We start from the raw sequence: 24,752 nt of genomic DNA on the forward strand, positions 1-24,752 counted from the left end.
ATACAAAATGAGACAAACAGGAAGGCAATAGCTATCCCACGGAAAAGGATCCGTGAATGATGGATTTGGATTTGGAAAACAAAGGACAATGTGAAATTTTATTTTCCTCTCTTGACTGGGCACTGCAGACAGAGATTCAGAAAAACTGATGTTGGTAAGAATTACCCTTCTCTGGCTTCTGTCAGTTTTACCAGGATTTCCACTGGTGGCTCTGGTATCTATCAGAGTTCCCTTATGGTAGAATAATAGAAGTTTAAAGGAATAATGAAGCAGTTTACCAGAAAATCCCTGAGTGTCGTCAGCTCTGTAAGGGGCCCAGATGGGGGTCCCTCCTTTGAAGGTAGATATGGAGGTGTCTGTAAGAGCATGAACTCAGAGGACTTCTATTTATGTTTGGGTCATCTTTTCAGAGCAGAAAAACAATTTAGACAGAGGATGAATGGAGTGACTCAAAGGTCGACAGAGGAGAGTAACAGAAGTTACATTGGTCTTACCGTCTTCAGCAATCCGATGGTTACCGAGCCAAATTCTTTAGGCCATGAAAAAGGTGTGTAGATTTTTATTGTTTCCAGGACCATAGTTCTTAGAAATAAAATAAGCAAGTCTACTGAAAGGTAGAGTGCTTAATCTTTAGAATTTAAGAATCCCACTAGCTAAGTCTTTTACACAAAAGACAAACATATGCACCTTGACACACAAGCAGTAACCAACACATGTCACTGTGGACTGGCCAAGAAAAGGCCACTAGTAATTCCCAGTGTTGACTAAATTGGCAGACTCCATGAATAGAGAGTACATTCTGGAAATGGGGAAAGGACTAAGCCAGCATACCCTAGTAAATGGGGACTGCAGACTGAAACTGGGGAAGGGATTCCAGTGTGGATTGGGGGCTGAACCCAGGGCCAAGAACTGGTATTCTGTTAGAGCCCCCTGACCACTCAGGTTGACCCATAATTTGTTTTCCCTTGGACTGGAAAACAAATTAGGTCTGTAGTTTGTATGCAAAAAGAGCAAAACTCAAACCTAGAGGCACTTACCAGCAGCCTTTGGAGATAGTGAGAAAGGCAGTGAACTCAAAAAGGGTTTCCAGGGTGCCATCATTGCGTTTCTCATGGTCTCTGTATGCTTTGGGTCCCACCACTGCTGCCTGATCTGTTAAAAAACAAAATTCAACTGAATACATTTAAAGATCTAATTTGGCTTTAATAAATGATTCATGACTTCGCATTCCCATTGAGCAAACTGAGGGGACCTCTGAGAAGTTGTACCAAATGGAAGATTTTTTTTACAAAGGAGTGTGGAGCAAGAACGTTTTTAGCAAAAGAAAGGAAAGAATTGTTCCAGGCAAGATCCCCTTGCCTTACGTAGAAGGGCAGGGGGCCTTACTGGTGCATTTCCTCATCTTTTTGGGGGGATGGAAGGACCATGTGACAGATTACCTCATTGGCGTTGTTCAGAAAATTCCTGATGGAAAGGTTGAGACGACATATATGGGGGAGGTCGAAACTGCAATTAGGTATTAAGCGGCTACTTGGTGACTTGGCCTAAGTGGTGCCATTCTGAGCCTCTAGTCCTTTTTTTTTTTTTTTTTTTAACAATCTTGAAGTTAAAAAGATTCAAGACCTTTAAATGAAATTTCCAGAAAACATTTTGAGGAAAGCTCTCTTTGGACTTCAGGAAGGTACCCTACATTCAGAACGGGTCAAAAGTTAAATACCACAGTAACAGACACTTCCCTTTAAGACAATTTATTGTTTCCTTCAGAGGCTCTCAGTATATTTCATCTAAATTAGTTTCTTGAGCTTTTATATTTTAAATTAACATTTCAGAAAGTGGCCTCTTGCTGCCAAATAACATTTTCTTACCCACACACAAGCTTGAGTGTCGTAATTAATGGAATATACAATGTATATTTTTAAGGTTGTAATTATAGCACTGGTTTTTAGAGAAAAGCCACTGATTTGGCAATGGAATTCTAGTATCTTTTACTAGACAATGGACAAACACTATCTTGGTGTTTTAAGATCAAAAGGTTCCTGCTTTCCTGAAGTAAGTTTCTCTTCCAATTTAATGACAATTATTTTGATATATTCATAATAAAGTGCCTTTTTGCATCTATCCTATCAAATGCAAACCTTAACTGTTTGCTTCTTATCAAATGTAATGACATCATTAAATTTTTCCCGTAAACCACTCAATTGCACGAGCTAAGAAAAAGCACAACAGTTAGCTTCATGGTATAAGCAGTCACAAGTCAATGAAATAGAAATCATTCATTTTTGTAAATTCCTTCTTAATCAAATACATTTTTATAGTTCTCATATATCCGATATAAAGAAGACACAAGAAGCATTCCTGAGCTCGCTGAAAGACAAGGACTTCTATATAACTCTTTGGAGTAGTATAATAAATGTTTTATATGTTATTGCATATTACATGATTGAATTTTATTGCCCCCTCTATGATAGTGGTCCTGCTGTGACTTGGCATTTTCTGGGCACTTACTTTATAGTTCATCTTTAGAACTTAATATTATACCAGGATTAAGTTTTAAAGGCAACTTGTAGGGCAAGAGTCAAAGGGATTGACAAAATCCTTTAAAACTCTTCTCAAAATGTCATCTGCAGACAGGCACATGAGCATCCCCTGAGAGCTTATTTGAAATGTAAATTCTCAGACACACTGAATTAGAACTGGTGGTGGGGGAGTGTAGTAATCTGGCCTTAACAAGCTCTCTAGCAGTTGAGATGGATGCTAAAATTTAAAGCTCTGCACCATTGTCCACTCACACCTTTTCTCCTCGATTGGATTTGATGGTTACCTTTCTGGCAAATTGGTTTGCATGTCCAGATATCCAGACATTGCCATTGTTCCAGAGTCTTAAACTTGAGTGAGTGTAAGAATAAACACGAATACAGGTTTATATTCATGAAGCCATGCTTACTGTATATAAGGGCAATTGAAGTGTTTTTCTCCAAAGGTTCATTAATTTTGCCATTCATGTTGTCTCTGCAGTCTAATGCTAATGTAATATATGATCTTACTCTATAACATTATTATAGCCAATGCATGATTTACTAGAATGATTAAAGCTTTCTGGTACACTGAAATATTTCTGGTTAGACTGAGTGAACTGAAGATGCTTTTAATGTTAACCATAATTGCTGGGAAAATTTTCCAAATACACTTTTCTCTGACTTATTCAGTAGACTTGCTCTCTTTGATCATTTGAGATCTTAAAACACTTCAAGATGATCATTATGGATATCATTGTACACTACCATTGATAAAGAATACTTATGTTAATGGGTGAATATGTACAGATTTGGAAATATTTCAAGGTTATAGCAAGCAGCTCTCCAAGCAGGGGTGGTGGGAGCTGTTTGCTTACCAAGGAGGAGTCTTTGCTTACCAAGCAGGGGTGGTGGGAGCTGTTTGCTTACCAAGGAGGAGTCTTTTATCACTGCTTATGTGGGAATTGCCAGCGCAAGGAGATACTAAAAACCAGAACTTCTAATATGTTTGAGTATTGTCTTAATTTTTTCTTCTTTTTTTGACAGAGAGAGACATCACAAGTGGGCAGAGAGGCAGGCGGGGGTGTGGGGGGGGAGCAGTCTCCCTGCTGAGCAGAGAGCCTGATACAGGGCTCAATCCCAGTACCCTAAGATCATGACCTGAGGCAGAGGTTTAACCCACTGAGCCACCTAGGTGCCCCTGTCTTAAATTTTTTGGCAGAAAATACATCCCCATGTTGACTGTACCCATAACAGACCACTTCCTCTGCCTTATGCTTGGCACACAACGGGATACAGAATAGTAGAGAGGATAATAGAATGACTATCTATCTACCAACCAGCTTTGTCAATCTTAATATTTTATGATACTTCAGATTTCTTTTCTTATGATGAGCTACCACATCACAGATACGACTGAAGCCCTTGTGTGCTCCTCTTTCTTCTGTTCTTACTCCAGTGGGGGTCACCATGTAACATTTAGATTTCTCCATTCCTAAGCATATTTTTATAATTTACTCCATAATGTGTATACCATAAGCAATATGGCATGTCCATATCCATAATCAAAACAGTATTATTTTTGTACATTAACTTAATATAAATGGTATTATAATATATATATCTATCTGCTTTCCCCTTCAAATTTTTATATGTGATAGTTATTCATCTTGACAAAAGTAGCTCTAATTCATTAGTTTTCACTGCAGTGTAGTGGTTTAAGCACACCGTGAAGTCTCCTTTTGTGACATGTAGGTTGTTTTTAATTTTTGGTTATCAAACAATGCTTCTATGAACACTCTGGTTCATGTCTTTCTGATATAATGGAGGACAGTTTCTCGCTAAGGTGTATAACTAGGAGGGAAGCTGCTATGTCAAAGAGTAGGCATATAAAAAAAGATTAGGCATATATTTAATTTGAAACACATCATCAAAATCTGCAAGAGGCTCTGAGGTGGTGGGACACCCACTGAGACATGATGACCATGGCCTGCTCTAATGCTGTAAGATTTAAATATCATCTGGGATAAGACACTCATTTATAGACTTGAAAACATGCTTCTTCGTTTTCATTCTTTGGGCAACTGCATTTTTTTTTTTTCAAGATTTTATTTATTTGAGGGAGAGAGAGAATGAGAGTTAAGAGAGCCTGAAAGGGAAGAGGTCAGAGGGAAAAGCAGACTCCCCACTGAGCAGGGAGCCCACTGGGGCACTCCATCCCAGGACTCCAGGATCATGACCTGAGCCGAAGGCAATTGCCTAACCAACTGAGCCACCCATGTGCCCTGGGCAATTGCATCTTAAAGGAATGACTTCTCCCTCTTTGGTCCTCCTTATATGCATTTCGATCTCTTCATCATTATCAATCAACATCATAGCAGTTATTTTATTAATTTAATTTTATTTATTAATTTTATTAACTCTTTAATTTTATTAACTCGTTATTTTTCAGGCACTGTGTAGAATACTTCATATGCACCGTTTGACTTATTCCTCATAACAATCTCACATGGTAGGTGTTATAAATTATTTCCACCTCACATGTAACGAACCCAAAGCCTAAGATAAATTGAGCCCTTGTTCAGAGTGACTAGCCAGGATTCAGGCTGTTACAACCCAGTTCCTGAGCTCTTAACCACTGTGTGAAGTTGTGCTTTCTCTATTAATTCATGATCGAAAGCACAAAATCATTACTTTCTTTTCTGATTGGCAAAAGAAAGAGAGGTCTAGTGTCAAATATTTATGCAGTATCATAGAAAAATCAGAAAAGTTTAAAAAATAGATCACTACATTGTGATTTGAAATCCTTAATCACTGACTTAGGTTCAGGACAGTGTGTTCACTCATTTGTTATTTTTCCTCCTATTTTTTACAATGTTATTAATGTAGAAACATTCTTAAAAAGGTGGAAATATTCCTCATTATTATTTTTGCATATTCCCATCTTCATTCTCCTGGATGTCTTTTACATGTTGCAGTTTTAGTGTACATGTAGTTAATCTTCTTTTTTAACTTATTTGTTTTAGAGAGAGAGAGAGCAGGGGGTGGGGGAGAAGCAGACTCTCTGCTGAGCTCAGAGCCTGACTTGGAGCCTGATTTGGAGCGATTAAGGGGCTCGAACTCATGAACTTGAGATCATGACCTGAGCCAAAATTCAGAGTCAGACACTTGACCAACTGAGCCACCCACGCACTCCTAATCTTTCTTTTTAATATTTATTTATTTAATATTTAAAAAAAGATTTTATTTATTTATTTGACAGACAGAGATCACAAGTAGGCAGAGAGATAGGCAGAGAGAGAGAGGAGGAAGCAGGCTCCCTGCCGAGCAGAGAGCCTGATGATGTGGGGCTTGATCCCAGGATCCTGGGATCATGACCTGAGCCAAAGGCAGAGGCTTTAACCCACTGAGCCACCCAGGTGCCCCAATCTTTCTTTTTTAAGATTGGCATTATATCACAAGCATTTTCCATACTATAAATTCTAATAATCATTTGAATGGATGTGTTAGAATTTATTTATCCATTCAATTGTTTTCAAAGAACATTTTCCTGCATGTTATTTTTTCTTCCATGTGGGTCATTTTCTCAAGATGAATTCCTTGGGGGAAAATTACTAGGCCAATGGGCTGATCATTGCTACGATATCTGATACTCTTTAACATCAGATGCATGCTTAGAAATGAGAATGCTAACTAAATCTGAACCACATGAGGTCATCACGCCATGATCTCTATGGAGATATCTTCCTGACATACCACTTTATTGCTTACAATTGATGTTAATTAGAGGTTTATTTGCCTAATGTCTTAACTGATTGGCATTCTCTATGGTCATTGTGGTTAGGTCTGGTTCATGACCCCATATCCCTCTGAGATTTATGTTCCTGGAGTTGCTATAAGGTTCAGTGTGCCTTTTTTTTTATTCTTTTAAGATTTTATTTATTTATTTGACAGAGATCACAAGTAGGCAGAGAGGCAGGCAGAGAGAGAGGAAGGGAAGCAGGCTCCCTGCTGAGCAGAGAGCTGGACGCGGGGCTGGATCCCAGGACCCTGAGATCATGACCTGAGCTGAAGGTAGAGGCTTAACCCACTGAGCTACCCAGGCACACCTTCAGTGTGCCTTTTAACCATTGAAATGGCCATAGGTTTGTTTATTCTTCTAGAAAACAATCATTTTGTTAGGATTCAAAAACCTGGGAGAGCAAAATTGGATTACATGACAGAAAAATAGAACATGGTGGTGTGGACAAAAGGAAGTAGAATGCCCCGCTGTGATCTCTGTCTCATTGTCCCCACCCTACTGCGCTACTGACCATTGCACTAACCCATGAGGGCTGTACTGCTGAACACTAGGGGAGGTATTCATGATTTACTAAATTGAATTCCAGGACAGTTTGGATAATCTCCAATGACATTAGCTATAAAAGTGTGTTCCAAGTTATCCAAACCTCTGGATCTAATTGGAAGGTCATACCTATCTTTGTTATTTTTGTTGCTGCCCTTCTTCAGCTTAGCCAGATTCAGGACCCCAAAATGAGCTGCCCTCTCTATGCTGTGATCATGGCCTATGCTGACCATCCCATTTCTCATCACTTATGCCCTAGCCCCAGAACCTTGATAGGTAACCCCTGGCGTGTTAGGAAAAGCATATGTCACTAAGCTCTTGGCGGGGACTGAAGCCAATATCCCATTACATATTTATAGTTGGAGATATTAAACTTAAGATATTAATCGGTGACTTAAAGGCTTGGAATTTGGAACTCCAAATTCAAGATTTCTTGAACGTGGGTGTTTAGTTATTCCCTTATTTTATACCATATGAAGGTAAATGTCACATGTGGCCTATAGTTTGCCTCAAGGCCGCCCTCATTTTTTTCACTGGTGGGCGTGGCTTCAATTGTTATTCACAGCTGCTCCAGTGCAGATCACCTTCCCTTACCTTCCCCACTGGCTACTTGCTCTGCCTTTTGTTCTGAAAAACCAGGAGTGATACCATTACTCTCTAGTTTCACTTTCCATTGAGTCCATGAAGGTCTCATGGCTTGTGACCCTTCTGCCATGGTCACAAGACAATAATAAGGTTTAGAAGAGACACTGATGAATATCTCAACACAGCAAGCAGCTGAACCGATTGGCTGTTTCTTGCCTCTTCACTGAAAATTGGTGCTTCACCACATTTCCTTGACTATGACTTTCGGTTATTGTGGTGGTTGACTGTGGTCCTTTGGTCTGGCTAGATTGTTTCCATGTAAACACTTCTCTCATTTCAGCCATGTCCAAGTTCCTGCTACCTGTCCTTGTTGCTGATAAGGCCAGCATTTTACTATGGGCTGGAACAGCCTCCATCAGCTGGGGCTGAAGAGCAGTGGCCCTTGCTGGACAGGACAGGCATGGGCCAGTTCCCCTCAGGCAACAGTCCTTCCACATTGTCCATTTGGGATACTAGTTTGGCCGTAGGCATTTGCATTTGCAATGCGTGAACAAGCTCATTAGCCTCTACCTGCATGCCAGTAGGCTCTCTGTCTACCTGTATTCTTCTATGTCTCCAGGACTGTGTCCTACATTTACTCATCCAGTGGCTGCCCCTGATTTGCCACTCTGAGCTAGGGACTGCCACCACTGCTAATGTTACTGGTGCTCTCGGGTGTGCAGAGGTTTACCAAGGACCCCAGCCATTAGGGCTGTCCATTTGCTCAGTGCTGTGATGGTTCTCACCCTGCTGAGCATAGGGCTACATTCTATCTCCCCACAGTGTCATACACTATTAGATGGTCTGGCCAGAAGTTGCTGGTCCCTGATTGCTGCAAAGTCTGACAAGAGCTGGGAAGTCTCACACACTCAGAGGTACTCTCACACACCCCATTGGGCCATGAGGGCAGGTTCAAGAGACACTATTCTGCCCTTTCTGTACCTTGGAAGCAGCCTGCCTGCCCCTCCCCCATGTTTGCCCTGTAGTAGAGTCTGGCTTCCTTTAGGATGATTTGCTTTCAGAAGCCCTGAAATTGAACCCTTTTCAATAGGACACTATGGGATTTCCCTGCCCTACTTCTTGGTTCCCACATGTTTACGTATTTCAAAACCCCACTTGCAGTTTTCAACTTTTCCTCTAGGAAGCTCTCCAGTCTCCATAAAAACTGGAGAACGCAACAGATACGGGGAAGGACAATTGTCTACCCTTGCCTCTGGAGACCTGAAACTTTCATATCTCAGCCTCCCCCCAGAAAGTACTTCTTTGATATGCATGAAGTCCATGGTATAGCATCTTGTTTCCCAAAACATGCTGCAACAATGTATCTGATTCATGCTGCCCCCTCCCCCACCCCCGCCTCTCCCCGCAAGTGCCTGGCACAGGACCTTCTTCACAGCTGGTATCCAATTTATGTTTTCATTAAATGAATAAATGTTTGATGGAATAAAGGTATGTTTTAAACACAAGGAAGAAAGTTGTTTTTAGCAAAGTTAAGTTTGGGTTTCAGGTGTTCAGTCTGTGCTTCCACCTACAGAATTATTCAGTTTCTAATTTAAAATGCTTAAGGGGCTTTTAAGTCATCTGAATAACAATGTTTTCTGGACTGGAAAGATGGAGGCAGGTAGGCAGCCAGACGTGGCAGAGCAAGTCATTATCAACTGGTAGTAAATGAAAAGTTAGGTCTAAAACAGGGCGTATAGTGTGATCCCATTTTAAAAATGTATTTGCACAGAGAAAAGAAGGACTAAGGGACATATGGCATGAATATTAACAGTGCTCCCTAATAAATGAGTGGCATGATTATGGTCTGTGCTTGTCTTTTCTTTTTGATTATTTACAGTTTCCTAAAATTGTAACAATGGACATATATTATTTTTTGTAATAAAATGTTATATATAATAGCTTTAAAATTTTTATCTTACTGTATTTATATCTTAATAACAAGGTTGCAAATGGTGTGCAGAATTTTGAGCCCCTCTGGGTTGTTCCTGGCTTGAAAACAAATGCTTACCTAAAGGAATTCTATTTCTGAAAAAATTCTAATAGAAAAGTGTATGAGACATCTCTGTGTATGAGGCTATCCCCATGGGAGGAAATATTGGGAGGTAAGAATGTTTGTCAGAGAAATAGAGTTGGTGTCCTCTATATAAAACAGCAAGGGTAGCATTTCCTCAGACCTTTTATATATACTGGGAGAAAAATACAGAAATGTTCTTGTGCAATTTCAAATGACATCTGTGTAAGGGAAGGATATTTTTATTAGAATCCCATGAAATACTTTTTACCATCATAATCCTTACTCATGATAACAATAGCAATATAGCATAGCACTAAAGATCATGGCCTTGGCATCCCTCAGTCAAGTTTGAATCCTGGCTGTTACCAACTATGTGATCCTGAGCCAATCATTTAACTTTATTATTGTAGCTTCCTAATGTATTTTACTTTATTTTTAAAAAGATGTATTTATGTATGTATGTATGTATGTATGTAAGTAATCTCTGTGTCCAGTGTGGGACTTGAAACTCATGACTCTGAGATCAAGTCACATGTTCTTCCAACAGAACCAGCCAGGTGTCCCCAGCTTCCTAATTTTTAAACTGATAGATAATAATACCAACTTGATAGGGTTCTTGTGAGAATTAAGTGAGGTAATGTAGGCAAAGAACATATGCTTTTGGCATATAATAATAACAATAATAATAATAATTGGCATTCAATACAAGCAGGTATTGTTGATAAAATGTAATAGCAACTGTTGGTACCACTTTTTGATACATATTATGTCCAAGCCACTATTTTATTCCTTTTATGTCTCATTTTCACTTATTCTATAAATTAACTTCAAATTAGGATGAGGATGAGAAAACAGGCCCAGAGAATAAGGTAAAGAAATGCATAACCAAAAAGCAAGAGGAGATTTGAACCAATATCAACCGATATCCTCTGGTTGCTCAATATTCCACAAGATTAAGCATTAATAAAGTATTATTGATTGTAATGATTTATTTTTAGTAATTACCAATAACACAATTTGACAGCCTTCTCAGCCAAGCTTTGTGGTAGAAAAAATATTTATCTGACCACCAGGTGGCGTTTGATCAAGGTTCTACAATTACACTCACCACTCAGAACCTTTCCCATTAGTTATGATCTAAAGTGAAATCATTTGCCAGGTTCTACGTGGGGGAATTAACAAAAGGCAGCGGTGTATAAAATGAAGTAAATGTGTTTACATGTGATATAGAGCCTGTTTTATGTAGTCTATGTGGAAAAAATGGGAATGAACCTTCAGACTATTTGGGGACTTCCATCCTTAGGCACACAATTTATTTAATGAACGTAATCCACTTTGATATGTATTAAAATAGCATCTGGCTTAACAATTTTAATGGTAACTCTGGATTTAATACGATTTTCATGTGCTCAGTTACAGTGCTTGAAACTTGAGATTTATGGGAAGAATGGCCGGTAGCAATTAATTCTGGTTACAAGATGGAGAAAAGGCCTCCACTTTATTGCCCTTGAAGGAACCCAGCAAGCACACAACTATATTCCATAAAGATATAATGTGATTAAATAAAAGCAAGTATATGGCCATTTAACGTGTAGATTAGCAATTGAACACTTGTAGGGAGTGTTATTTTTACTCTGATAGTCTTGGTAATTTCTGCTGTTTGTAAGTGTACAATACCTGTTCTTGTAGGCACTTAATTAACCTGTAGCACTTTGTGTCAATTGTAATGACAAGAACATGCACAGCCATTATATGTTTGAAGCCAATTTAGAATATTTGCAGTTTAAATTTGCCAATGGAAAAATTTCCCTCTAATTGTAAGAAACAGCAAATCTGAAATGAGAAGGGTCAATTCTGAGTTATCGAAAATGGAATTATTCCATTTTTAGATTGAGTCGTTTTGCTTCTCATTCCATCAATAGTTAAGAATTGGCCCATAATTTAACAAATACATGTTGGATGGATAAATAAAGAATGAATGAATGAATGTTCCTCATGTGCCAAGTGCAGATCTAGAGGCTGTGGGAATTATGAAACAGTAGTTTCCATGACCTCTGATCTGTAGGAAGTTTATGATATAGTTGGAAGATCAGAGACAAAAAGAACAAGAAAAATAATACAAATGTTAAGTAATAATAAAAGATATCATATGGAACATATAATTATATTCCACTGAATGCTACATAGGGTGAGAACCATAAATTTGACACAGAGAAGGATTTCTTTGGACATCTGTGGTCAGGGAAGGCTTTCTGGAGAAGGTGGACATAAGCTGGCCTTAAAAGGTGGGAAAATTGGAGGAAGAAGAGGGCACTTCCAAATGGTGAAGGAAATAGAAGATGAAAAAATGAAAAGAACCAAACCCAAACAATGAAGATAGGAATGTATAGCAAATGGGTACTTGTGGTGGTGGAGATGGCCCACGGTGGTAACAGGTCTACAGGCCTATGCTTTTCAAACTTCAGTATTCGCCTCCCTAGTGGAACACTTGACCCTCTCATGTAAATGGGGAGCATTTCCTCACCTCCAATTTACACTTAAAAATGTGAAGGATCAATGTTAAATAATTTAACTGGCAGATATTAATATTAAAGTGAGTGTGGAAGTCCTACAGAGGAGTGCTGAAGAGATAGAAGTCCAGAAAGTTTGTGACTTGCCCAAGGTTGTATAACTTGTTCAGAGGACAAGTTCAGCTGGAATGGTCCATGGAGCAGGTTGTGCCCAGCCTTTGAACATCATGGTCAATGGTTTATTTTGCTTTTCTCTTACCGTTATTTCTTTTTATATTCTCTGGCGAATCTACCAAAAAGTGGTAAGGGAAAATAATGAAAGGAATTTGAAAAAATTCATTATTTTTTTCCTTCTTGTTCATAGCTCTGGTGTAAGGATTGAGACATTATATCATAGATAAAATAAAGTTTAAAAATAATTTGTATTTATAATCCTTTCTGTGTTCCCTGATCTCTATTTTTATCAGAGACAGTAAAATTGAATATTAGTAAAATGTATTGTAATGATTACTAATAGGAAGACTATATATATTTTTCAGATCTAGGACACATTTGATTTGGGAGAAGAAACAACTGATTCATTTGGCAGAATGTACTGGATGAATACAGCCAATTCAAATACTTTTCTGGGCCCTGAAAAATAGTCCTCCATCTTTAATGGTGACCTGGCTGGAAAGAGAATCTTGAACCCTAGGTGGGTGGGCTGGATTTCTTTTGTAGTCATAGGGCCAACTTCTGAAGACATTTCCAGAATGTCTTTTAGCAGAATGCTTTTTAGGGTTGAATTAAAACCTAGAGCAAGTGACTGAGAAATGCTACATTATTAGTATCCCAAAGATAAGGATGGGATTTGTTGTCAGGGTTTGAAGTGACCTGGGAACTCATTTACAAGTAGACGTGGTACTTGGAGGGGATTGTGACCTGACTTGCCTCTCAGAAATTCTGGAAGAAAATGGGGAGGAGCAAAGTAATGCATGTTTTGGTTTGAAATCTTTCAAGTGTTGCAGAATAAAGATGCTGATGATTTGAATGAAGATCCAAGGTGAAATTTAAGAGAAAGTGTCCTGCCTAGGAGAGACTTGGAGGGTAAAAGCAGACCCATGGACCTGGTCTACCCTGCTCCAACCCATATCCTCCTACTCACACACACCATGAATAAGAACGGCTCCTAGACCTTCTGCTTGTTCCGTGGGAATTTGAACCTCCTGATTCTCACAAATGATTCTGAAAGCTCTCAGGGGGGGTGTATCACTAGTGTATTATTTTCCTAATGCAGCTGTAACAAATTATCACACACTTAGTGGCTGAAAACCACATACATTTATTATCTTACAGCTCTGGAGGTCAGAAGTCTAAAACGGGTCAGCAGAGCCAGGCTCCCTCCAGAGGCTTTAAGGGTGAACTTGTTTCCGTGTCTTTCCCTGGCTTCTAAAGGCCATTTGCTTTCCTGGACTTGGGGGTCCCATTCCCCGTCTTCAAAGCCAGCAGTACAGCACCTTCAAATCTTTCTCTGACCTCTGCTTCTGATGCAAATCTCCTCTAACTCCAACTCTCCTGCCTTCCCCATATAAGCATCCTTGTAATTATAGGAGGCCCACCTAAATAATCCAGGAGAAACCTCCCATCTCAAGATCCTTTACTAAGCCACATCTACAAATTCCCTTTTGCCACGCAAGGTAACATATTCCCAGGTTCTGGAAATTAGGACATGAGAATCCTTAGCTGACTCTTCAGCTGACCATAACCAGTTCTCTGAGAACTAGTTCTCTTGGTCATAAAAGAGATCTGTTATTTTCTTCTTCTTACACTGGGTCCCTGAGGGGCCCTGATGTTGTCAAGGCCACTGCTGTCTTATTATTGCCATCACCATCAACGTAGGCATCACTGCAAAGGGGACCAATAATGTGGGCACATTTCTGGGTTTTGTTCTATCCCCATGGGAATCAGATGTGAGTCTGGGAAGGGGGTTACAAGGTAAGCTGAATGACAAGCACTCTATCAACAAGCACCGCACCTCCCCATGTGTCTTGAATGAGCTTCTCTTTGCCCTGGGGTTCAGTGCCTCCCAGCAGGCTCCTCTGTCCCTCCTCACACTACCACTTCTCTTTCCAGGCTCAGATATTTTGGAATCCTAGTATAAACACAGCTGGGACTCAGGCTGCTACATAACACATGCTTCTCTTAGGCTACCTTCCCAAGTGTTTACATTCCATGCTTGAAGAACTGGCTCCTTCACGAAACTCAGGGGAAAAAAAAAATCAGTACAGTTCTTAATTTTTCACACTTTCTACCTAGTCTAGGGTTAAGCATCTGGATCCCATTGGAGGCCATTCGTCCTAATTTAGCACTTCCTATTAATTTTGTAAGGGATTACTATTGAAATACATAATTTAGTAACTTCAGATTTTACAAGCCATGTCAAGTGCCATACCAAATAGGGTTTGACTGAATTTATTACTGTTGAAAAGGAAATCTTTGATTTCGCTCCTCCTAGCTACTACTGATTCATTTCGTACTAGGGTGTGTGAAATTGGAGCTATAGAAAACATGCTTCCCCCCTCCTTTGATCTGGTTGGAATAAATGTTTTCACTTCATGAAATAAACAGTGAAAGGCTTTTCATGAATTTCTATGTGTTTTTAATGAGTTGTGCTTCTCATGATGGACTGACTGTATTAATACTTTACATGTTGTCCTCCCAAGAAATGGAGGAACCAGAGATCTTCCACAAGCTTTGGCTTATGCGATAGGAATTAATATTCATAACGTTAAAGCCCATGGCTGAACCTCTGGCTTTGTAGGTTGACCTCGCAGAGGAGGCAGGTTGAAGAGAGGCTAGCAATTGTTGCACAAGGGAATTTCCCTGTACATCTTCCAGCTTCTTTAGTTCCGCAGTGAGGCCACAGGTTTCTGATGGCTCAGGAATGTGTGTGCAGGTCTTTAACAAGGACTGAAGGACAGGGAGACGAGCGGTAGGCGTGGTGGGAGAGTTGGGGCTCAGGGAGGCTGCAACAGGTATATGAACAGGGTCTGAGTTGTTGGGCTGGAGTTCTTCACCTGACCTTTTCACTGGTGCCCAAGCTTTGTTTACGGATTCTAAACCACTTCCATTTCCTGGGATAAGAATCATCTCATCCTTCAAAAAGAAATTGCCAAGTAGAGTTCAGCCTACCCAGTTCCGAATATAAGTCCTGATCTCGTAGAGAGCCGTATTTACAACCTATAACTTCCATTCATCTTACTTTTAGGGACAGAGCTCTAGCGGCGCTCCGCAAACTGAAACGAAGGACGCGTCTGCCACCTCCTGGACACTCTGAGAAATTCAAAGGATTTTTCCACAGGAAGAGGGTGAGTTTGATAAATTTCATTTCAAATTTACTTCAACAGATGAGAATTTAGCCAAGTATTAAACAGATTAATTTCTGCCTTTGTGAAGGCTTGCACGCCTTTGATCATTCAGTCGTTTTAATGAACTCAACGTGGTTGTTTCCGATTTGGCCTTGAAGTCTTGGCACCTGGCCACAGTCTGAGTGGTGGAGCCTTACTGCCTCCAGCTTGGGTTCCTCAGTTTTGGCAGGGCTTGCCTTCCCACTGATGGAAGGTTTACAAAGGAAAAAAAAAAAATCATTATGTCTGAAATTCTGCCAGGACACATCAGCGTATTTCCAGGCTGCCATCTATCGTGCAAGTCTCTGAAGATTTAATATTTTTTTAAAAAATTGAAATGCACCTGCTCCTAAGGAAAACCATCTTGTCATATGATAGCATGCTTTTATTAAATCAGCGAATTTTAAATGTTATTTGTTAAGGTTTGCAAATTGGGGTTTTTTCCTTCAGGCTTCCTCATCTCTGTGTTAAGTACAAGTTGCTTCCAAGGTCAGCCTCCCACCCTCCATAATGAGCTCAGAGATTTACCAGGGACTTCTGACACCAGCTTTACCCAGCAAGCTGATCACAGCACTATTTGTGGTCATATCCCAAGTGATTCAGCAGCTCTTCTATCTTTAGACTCTTGTCTCATCCCACACAAAGCTCTTTTCAGATCCAGTTTGACATTATGATATTGTACTGTGGTCCCACAGGGTCAGGGAGAATAATATGGCAATTCAGTATATGTCTTATAGCAGGAAAAGGGCATTTAATGTTTGGCAAAAGGACAGTCTGAAGACAAGGAACGTGCAAGGCAACATTCAGTGGCTTCTGCCACTTTGCTAGGTAGGAGTGAAACATGTCACCCTGAAGAAAATGGCTCCAGAAGCACATAAATTATTTTCTGTTGTTTGTTAGCTTTTGGGTACCAGGATCTCAGACCTAATCTGGTTGTGTGTGGCTAGAGAAGAGGCTCTTCTCTTTGGGATCCCTTTCTTGGTGTACCATTTTGTGGCAAGTCCACTGAAGCAGGGTTTGTTAAAGTCAACTTAAGTTACTGAGAAGGTCTGCTTAAATTATTAGATATCAGTTTTGCTGGTGTGCTTGGAAGCTTAAATCTATGAGGGCTTTTCCAAATTTTATCCTCTACTCTTGTTTTCTTTCACTAGTGTCTGTAACAGGTCCAGATTCAAAAAGCTATTTGTGGCCATCCCGGAAGTGAGAATAGTAGAGCACTCCAAAAAAGTGGGATATTGGGTTTGCGCCATGGAATATTTAATATCTAGAGTAACCTTTCATTTAGGAGCTATTTTAACCTGAGACCTCACTTAGAGAGCAAACTGATGGATAGGACCATAAAAAATAGAAAGTTCTTGTGGACGTGATTTACGTATTAACTATTTACCTTTTAGGGAAAAAAATGATAGCCATAATCTGTTCCTTCCTGATTAACATGCCATTTCTCACTATTAATGATAAATAACAATAACAATAATTCCCTCCTCTTATCATGTTTCTCAGATGTGGGAGACTTGTGTTAGGTTTCTTCCAAGTTGTCTGTCCCACCCTAGACAACTTGGAGGGATAATGATGTCAACATTAACTGGATTTTCCTAATTTCCAAATTGCGTTTATTTGCTTGGGGCAGATTTGGAGGAAGTTTATCTTTGCACTATCTATGAAGACCTTGTTTGCTAGGCAACTTAACATTATCAAGGGAGGCGGAATTGTATTGTGATGTGCTTTGCTTGATGTGTGGACATTTGAAGTCTAGTTTTATTCTACTACTCACTAGCTGTGTGGTCCTGGCTTAGAATTCTCTCATCTGGAAAGTGGTTGTTATAATGCTTTCTGTGGCCTCTTCTAATTGTAGAATTCTATAAGCTGCCTTCAGTTGGGAGCCAAGATGACCTGTGACTGTGCTTGGGAGCAAGGGGTGCTATGGGCACAGAAAGGGGAGTGGAACATATGCCATACCAGGCACCTCAGGTACAGGGGCTTCACACTGGAAAGAAAAATCCCTAGAATATTTGGCTTTGAAAACCCGAGCGGGTTAACTTCACAAGTTCTTACAATAAGTGGGTTTTAACACTTAAAAATCATGCGCTTGTCTCTAGGAGAGCTGGAAGGGTGATAGGAAACTTGAGTTCCTGACCTTAAAGAGACAGTATGACAGTCCCTCTGAGATATAGCAGAGGAGCAGCAGTTTGAAAAACTCATGGAGTATACAAGAGGAAGATTTGTTTACAAATCTCAGAGCATGTGCTAGAGGGGCAGGGATCTTTGGGAGGCTTCTCCAAGAACAAGAGAGCTGATGGGTGCCATTTTCCTTCCTCTCCCCATAGCCAGACACATGGACACCTGTGGGAAACTGCACAGTGCCAACGCTCCCCCTAGCTTACTTACTAACAGCATGTCCCACTCCATTGTTCTGTGGACATGCTTCCTCCATCATGGCTATGGCAGGAATTTTCCAAAGTGGCTCAAGGTCCCTAACCACAGTGGACTGGCACAAACTGTGCTAATACCACAAGCCCTACCCACTCCTTTTCCTACATACCTTCCCCCTTCTAAATCAGCATCAGCAAAAATTTTTCAAAGCAGCCACAGGTCCTTGACCACAGCCCACCTGCACAAACCTTACTAACACCTGGGGCCCCACCCCCACATTGTCCTGCAGACATGCCCTTGGCAGGGGTCTTTCCAAAGTAGCACCACAATTGTGTTAGTGTGCAAGCAGCTCCGATAGGGGCCAGTGCCACTCTAAAGTGACTTCTGCCTGGGGAGAGGAGAAGATAACCACACATACCAGCCTGACTATGCCCCAGCAGACATTTGGTCTGACCTTAAGTCCCACCTACCAATGAAAGCTTCTTAAGGGACAACACAGGGAAAGTACCCAGTAGTTTGGTGCTATTTCATCTCTGGTAAACACTGGTCTGACTCAACTCAAGCCCAAGGAGGCCCCAGACAGGCCCATTAACAGCACTAGGACCAAACCCTGCCCAGAATAGGCAAACAGAGCCATTGCAGATGACTGGACCAAAGGCAAAAATTGTTCAACCACAACCATAGGGCATATACAACACACATAGGGGACACCCCTGAGACACCAGGTTCTGGTGCACAGGGCACACTGTACTGCAGGGCACTACAGGACCTCTTCTTCACAAGGCCACTGCTTGCAAGAGTAGGAGACATAGATAACTTTCTCAACATATAGAAACAGACACAGAGAGTTACATAAAATGAGGAGACAGAGGACTATGTCCCAAATGAAAGAACAGGACAAATCACAGCAAGAGACATAAACACAATGGAGATAAGTAGTATGTCTGCTAGAGAATTTAAAAGAATTTAAAATAATGGTCATAAAGATACTGGACTTGAGAAAAGAGTGGAGGATCTTAGTGAGAACCTCAAAAAAAAAAAAAAAAAAAAAAGAGAGATAGAGAATGAATAACAACCAACCAGAGACAAAGGACTCAATAACTAAAATTAAAAATACACTAGAAGGAATAAATAGTAGACTAAAGGAAACAGAAGAATGGATCAGTGATCTAGAGGACAGAGTAAAGGAAGGCAATCAACTGAGTTGGAAATAAAAAATAATAAAAAGTAAAAATAGATTAAGGGAATACAGTGACACCATGAAACACAATAACATTTACATTATAGGGATCTTAGAAGGAAAAGAGAGAGAAAAGGGAGCAGAAAATATATTTGAAGAAATAATAGAAAACTCCTGGATCTGGAGAAGGAAAACGAAATCCAGATGCAGGAGGCACAGAGAGCTCCCAACAAAATCAACCAAAGGAGGTCCACACCAAGATACATAGTAAATGAAATGGAAAAATACAGTGATAAAGAGAGAATTTCAAAAGCAGCAAGAAAGCACCTGACTGGCTCAGTTGGTAGAACATACAACTTTTGATCTTGGTGTTCCAAGTTTGGGCCCCGCTCTGGGTGTAGAGATTAGTCAAAAATTGAAGAAAAAAAAATTCTTTGGGGCACCTAGGTGACTCAGTTGATTAAATGTCCGACTCTTGATCTCAGCTCAGGTCTTGATTTCAGGGTCATGAGTTCAAGCCCTGCATTGGGCTCCAAGGGTATGGAGCCTACTTAAAAATAAATAAATAAATAAAACAAAAAATAAAACAACTCAAGAAAAGAAAAACAGTTACATACACAGGAAACCCCATAAGGCTATCTGCTAATTTTTTGGCAGAAACTTTGCAGGTCAAAAGGAATTGACATCATATATTCAAAGTGCTGAAAGAAAAACAAAACAACACCCTGCATCCAGGAGTACTCTACCCAGGAAGGCTGTCATTTAGAAGAGAAGGGGAGATTAAGATTTTCCCAGAGATAAAAGAACTCATTGCCACTAAACCAGTCTTACAAGAAATGTTAATGGGGATTCTGAGTAGAAAGGAAAGACCATAAGCAGTAGAAAGAAAAGTAGGAAATATAAAAGCAATAAAATAAAGTATATCTGTAAAAATCAGTCAAGGGATTCACAAATTAAAAAAAAAGTGAAATATATATCTAACATGTGTGGTGTTTAAAGGAGTAAAAATTTAATGCTTTTAGAATGGGTTCAAACTTAAGTGATCATCAACTGTTGTGTGCATAAGTCGTTATATATAAACCTAATGCTAAACACAAATCAAAAACTAGTAATAGATATGCGAAAAATAAAGAGAAAGGAATTCACATATATCCTTAAAGAAAGCCAGTAAACCCTGAGAAGAGAGAACAAGAGAAGAAAGAAACAGAGAAGAACTATAAAAATTACCATAAAACAAGTAAAAAAGTGGCAATAAGAACATACCTATCAACAATTACTTTGAATGTAAATAGACTAAACGCTCCAATAAAAGACATAGGGTGATGGAAGGGATGAAAAAGTAAGACTGATCTATAGGCTGCCTATTAGAGACTCATTTCACACCTAAAGACACATGCAGATTGAAAGTGAAGTGGAAGTGAAAAGAAAGCCTGGGTAGCAATACTTATATAGAACAAAATAGACTTTGAAACAAAGACTGTAACAAGAGACAAAGAAAGACTCTACATAATATTAAAGGGAACAATCCAAAAAGAAGATAAAAAATATGTAAATATGCACCCAATGTGGGAACACATAAATACATAAAGGAAGTAATCAATCGTAATACAATAACAGTAGAGGATTTTAACATCCCATTTGCATCAGTGGATAGATCATCCAGACAGAAAAGCAACACGGAAACAGTAGCTTTGGATGACACATGTGACCAAATGGATCTAATAGATATATTCAGAACATTCTATCCTAAAACAGTGGAATATACATTTTTTTCCAGTGCACATGGAACACTCTCCAGAATAGACCACATGTTAGGCCACAAAACAAGTCTGAACAAATTTAAAAAGATTGAAGTCACACATGCATCTTTTTTGACCACAACACTATGAAAATAGAAATCAACCACAAGAAAAAATCTGGAAAGGACACAAATACATGGAGGTTAAGTAACATGCTACTGAACAATGAATGGATCAACCAAGAAACCAAAGAGGAAATAAAAAAAATACATGGAGACAAATGAAATTGAAAACACAATGGTCCAAAAATCTTTGGGATGCAACAAAAGTCGTTCTAAGAGGGCAGTTTATAGCAATACAGGTCTACTTCAAGAAGCAAGAAAAGTCTCAAAAAAACCAGCCAAACAATATACCTGAAGGAGCTAGTAAAAAAAACAAACAAAACCCCAAACCAGTAGAAGGAAGGAAATAATAAAGATTAGAGCAGAAATAAATGAAATAGAAACTAAAAAAACCAATAAAACAGATCATGAAACCAGGAGCAAATTCTTTGAAAAGATCAACAAAATTGTTAAACCTTTAGCCAGACTCATCGGGAGAGAGAGAAAGAGAAGACTCAAAATTGATAAGAAGGAGGAGAAATAAAAACCAACACTACAGAAATACAATTATAATATATAAGAATATTATGAAAAATTATATGACAACAAACTGGGCAACCTAAAAAAAATGACTAAATTTCTAGAAACATATAACCTCCCCAAACAGAATCAGGAAGGAATAGACAATTTGAACTGACCAATTACCAACAATGAAATTGTATCAGTAATCAAAAAACTCCCAACACACAGAAGTCTAGAACCAGATGGCTTCACAGGTGAATTCTACTGAATATTTATTTTTAAAGATTTTACTTTTAAGTAATCCCTATACCCAATGTGAGGCTCAAACTTAGAGCCTTGAGACCGAGTGTCACATGATATATTGACAGAGCAAACTGGTGCCCCTTTACTAAATATTTAAAGAAGAGTTAATATCCATTCTTTTCTAACTATTCCAAAAAATAAGAGAGGAAAGAAAGCTTTCACATTCATTCTTTTTTTTTTTTTTAAAGATTTTATTTATTTGTCAGAGAGAGAGAGAGAGCACAAGCACAGGCAGAGAGAGAGGCAGGCAGAGTCAGAGGGAGAAGCAGGCTCCCTGCGGAGCAAGGAGCCCGATGTGGGACTCAATCCCAGGACGCTGGGATCATGACCTGAGCCTAAGGCAGCTGCTTAACCAACTGAGCCACCCAGGCATCCCTTTCACATTCATTCTTGAGGCCAGTATTACCCTGATACCAAAACCAAATTAAGATACAAAAAAAAAAAAAAAAAAGAACTATAGGCCAATATGAATATAGACACAAAAATCCTCAACAAAACATTAGCAAACTGAGTCCAACAATATATTAAAAAAGTCATTCACCATGATCAAGTGGAATTTATTCCTGGGATGCAAGGGAGGGTCAATACATGCAAATCACTCCATATGATACATCACATCAACAATAGAAAGGACAAAAACCATATGATCATTTCAGTAGGTATAGAAAAAGCATTTGACAAAGCACAACATTCATTCATGATAAAAATCCTCAACAAACTAGGTTTAGAGGGAACATACCTCAATCTAATTAAGGCCATATATGGAAAACCCACAGCTAACATTATACTCAAGGGTGAAAAACTGAGAGCTTTTCTCTTAAGATCAAGAATGTTCACTCTCTCCACTTTGGTTCAACATAGTCCTGGAATTCCTAGCCACAATAATCAGACACATGCAAAAAGAAATAAAAGGCATCTAAATTGGTAAGAAAGAAGGGAAACTTTCAGTATGGCAGATGACATGATCATATATATAGAAAACCCTAAAAGACTCCACCAAAAATACCACTAGAACTGATAAATGAATTCAGTAAGATCACAAGATACAAAATCAAGATACAGAACTCTGTTACATTTCTATACACTAATAATGAAGTAACGGAAAGAGAAATTGAGAAAAATAATCCCATTTAGAATTGCACCAAAAATAATAAAATATCAAGAATAAACTTAACCAAGGAGGTGAAAGATCTATACTCTGAAAACTATAAAACATTGATGAAAGAAATTAAAGATGACACAAACAAAAGTAAAGAGATGCCATGCTCAAGGATTGGAAGAACAAATGTTGTTAAAATGTCTGTACTATCCAAAGCATTTAATGCAATCTTTATCGAAATACTAATAGCACTTTTTATAGAACTAGAACAAATAGTCCTGAAATTTGTATGGAACCACATAGGACTCCCAGATAGCCAAAGCAATCTTGGAAAAGTTGAACAAAACTGGAGGCATCACAGTCCCAGATTTCACAATATACTACAAAGCTGTAGTACTGAAATCAGTATGGTACTGGCACAAAAGGAAATACACAGATCAATAGAACAGAATAGAGAGTCTGGAAATAAATCCACTAATATATGGTCAATTAATCTTTCACAAAGGAGGCAAGAATATGCAAGGGAAAAAAGACAAGTCTTTTCAACAGATGATGCTGAGAAAACTGGACAGCTACATGAAGAAGGAGACTGAACCACTTTCTTACATTGCACACAAAAATAAACAAAGTGGATTGAAGACTAAATGTGAGACCTGAAACCGTAAATATCCTAGAAGTGACACAAACAGTAATTTTTCAGACATTAGCTGTAGCAACATTTTTCATTTGTCTCCTGAGGCAAGGGAAATAAAAGCAAAAACAAATTACTGGGACTGCCTCAAAGTGAAAAGCTTCTGCACAGCAAAGGAAACAACCAAAAACCAAAAGAAAACCTACCGAATGGGAGAAGACGTTTGCAGTTGACATAGCCGATAAAGGGTTAGTATCCAAAATATATAAAAACCAAAAAAGCAAATAATCCAATTAAAAATGGGCAAAAGACATGGACAGACATTTCTCCAAAGAAGACCATACAGATGGCAAATAGACACATGAAAAGGTGCTCAATATCATTTGTCACTAGGGAAATGCATATCAAAACCACAACGAGATAATATCTCACACCTGTCAGGATAGCTAGAATCACAAACCTAAGAAAAAACAATCATTGGCAAAGATGTGGGGAAAAAGGAACAGTTAGACCCCATTAGTGGGAATACAAACTAATACAGTCACTGTACAAAATAGTGTGGACCTTTCTCACAAAATTAAAAATAGAAATACCATATGATTAAGTAATTCTACTCCTGGGTGTTTCCATAAGAAATACAAAAATGCTAATTCAAAAAGATACATGTTCCCTTCTGTTTATCATAACATCATTTACAATTGCCAAATAATGGGAACAGCCCAAGTATCCATTGATAGATGACTTGGGAAAGAAAATGTAGTATATATATTCAATGGAATATTACTCAGTCATAAAAAAGAATGAAATTTTGCTATTTGCAGCAACATGGATGGATCTAGAGGGTAAAATGCTAAGTGAAATAAGTCAGAGAAGGACAAATAAATATGACTTTATTCATCTGTGAAATTTAAGGAACAAACAAACAAAGGGAAAAAGAGACCAAAAAACCAGTCTCTTAACTAGAGAGAAAAAAAACTGATGGTAACCAGAGGGGAGGTAGGTAGGGGGGATGGGTGAAATAAGTGAGGGGATTAAAAGGACACTAATTGTGCTGAGCACTGAGTTGTGTATAGAATTGTTGAATCGTTATATTGTACACCTGAAACTCATATAACACTGTATGTTAATTATATTGGAATTAAAATTAAAAAATAGAAAAAGAGCAAAGAACAGAGCTGAAAATGGAAAGAAGCTGGATATGTCATGAAGTTGGTGAGCCACTGAAGTCTTTCCTACCCCTGGACTTTTCAGTTATATAAGACATTAAATTCCCTTATTTATTTGCTTTCTATGGTTTATCTCCAAAGATACCCTACACAACACAGATGAACATTCTCCTCATTTTATTGCTGAAGAAATTGGAGCTCAGAATGCTTGAGTGGGGCTGGATACACTGATCCTTTAGAAAA

The 24,752-nt window shown here is 38.9% G+C and overlaps 1 long non-coding RNA gene across 3 annotated transcripts in view; it reads right to left on the reverse strand.

The window, feature by feature from the left end:
* LOC116591399 overlaps positions 1-24,752 on the reverse strand; it is a 54,727-nt gene that overhangs the window by 25,787 nt on the left and 4,188 nt on the right. For all 3 annotated transcript variants that reach the window (XR_004285995.1, XR_004285997.1, XR_004285996.1), the window contains exon 2: positions 1,038-1,152. This is a non-coding gene — a long non-coding RNA (uncharacterized LOC116591399). The remainder of the gene's footprint in view (positions 1-1,037; positions 1,153-24,752) is intronic.

The sequence above is a fragment of the Mustela erminea genome, chromosome 5 (assembly GCF_009829155.1).
Source record: "Mustela erminea isolate mMusErm1 chromosome 5, mMusErm1.Pri, whole genome shotgun sequence".
Lineage (NCBI taxonomy): Eukaryota > Metazoa > Chordata > Mammalia > Carnivora > Mustelidae > Mustela > Mustela erminea.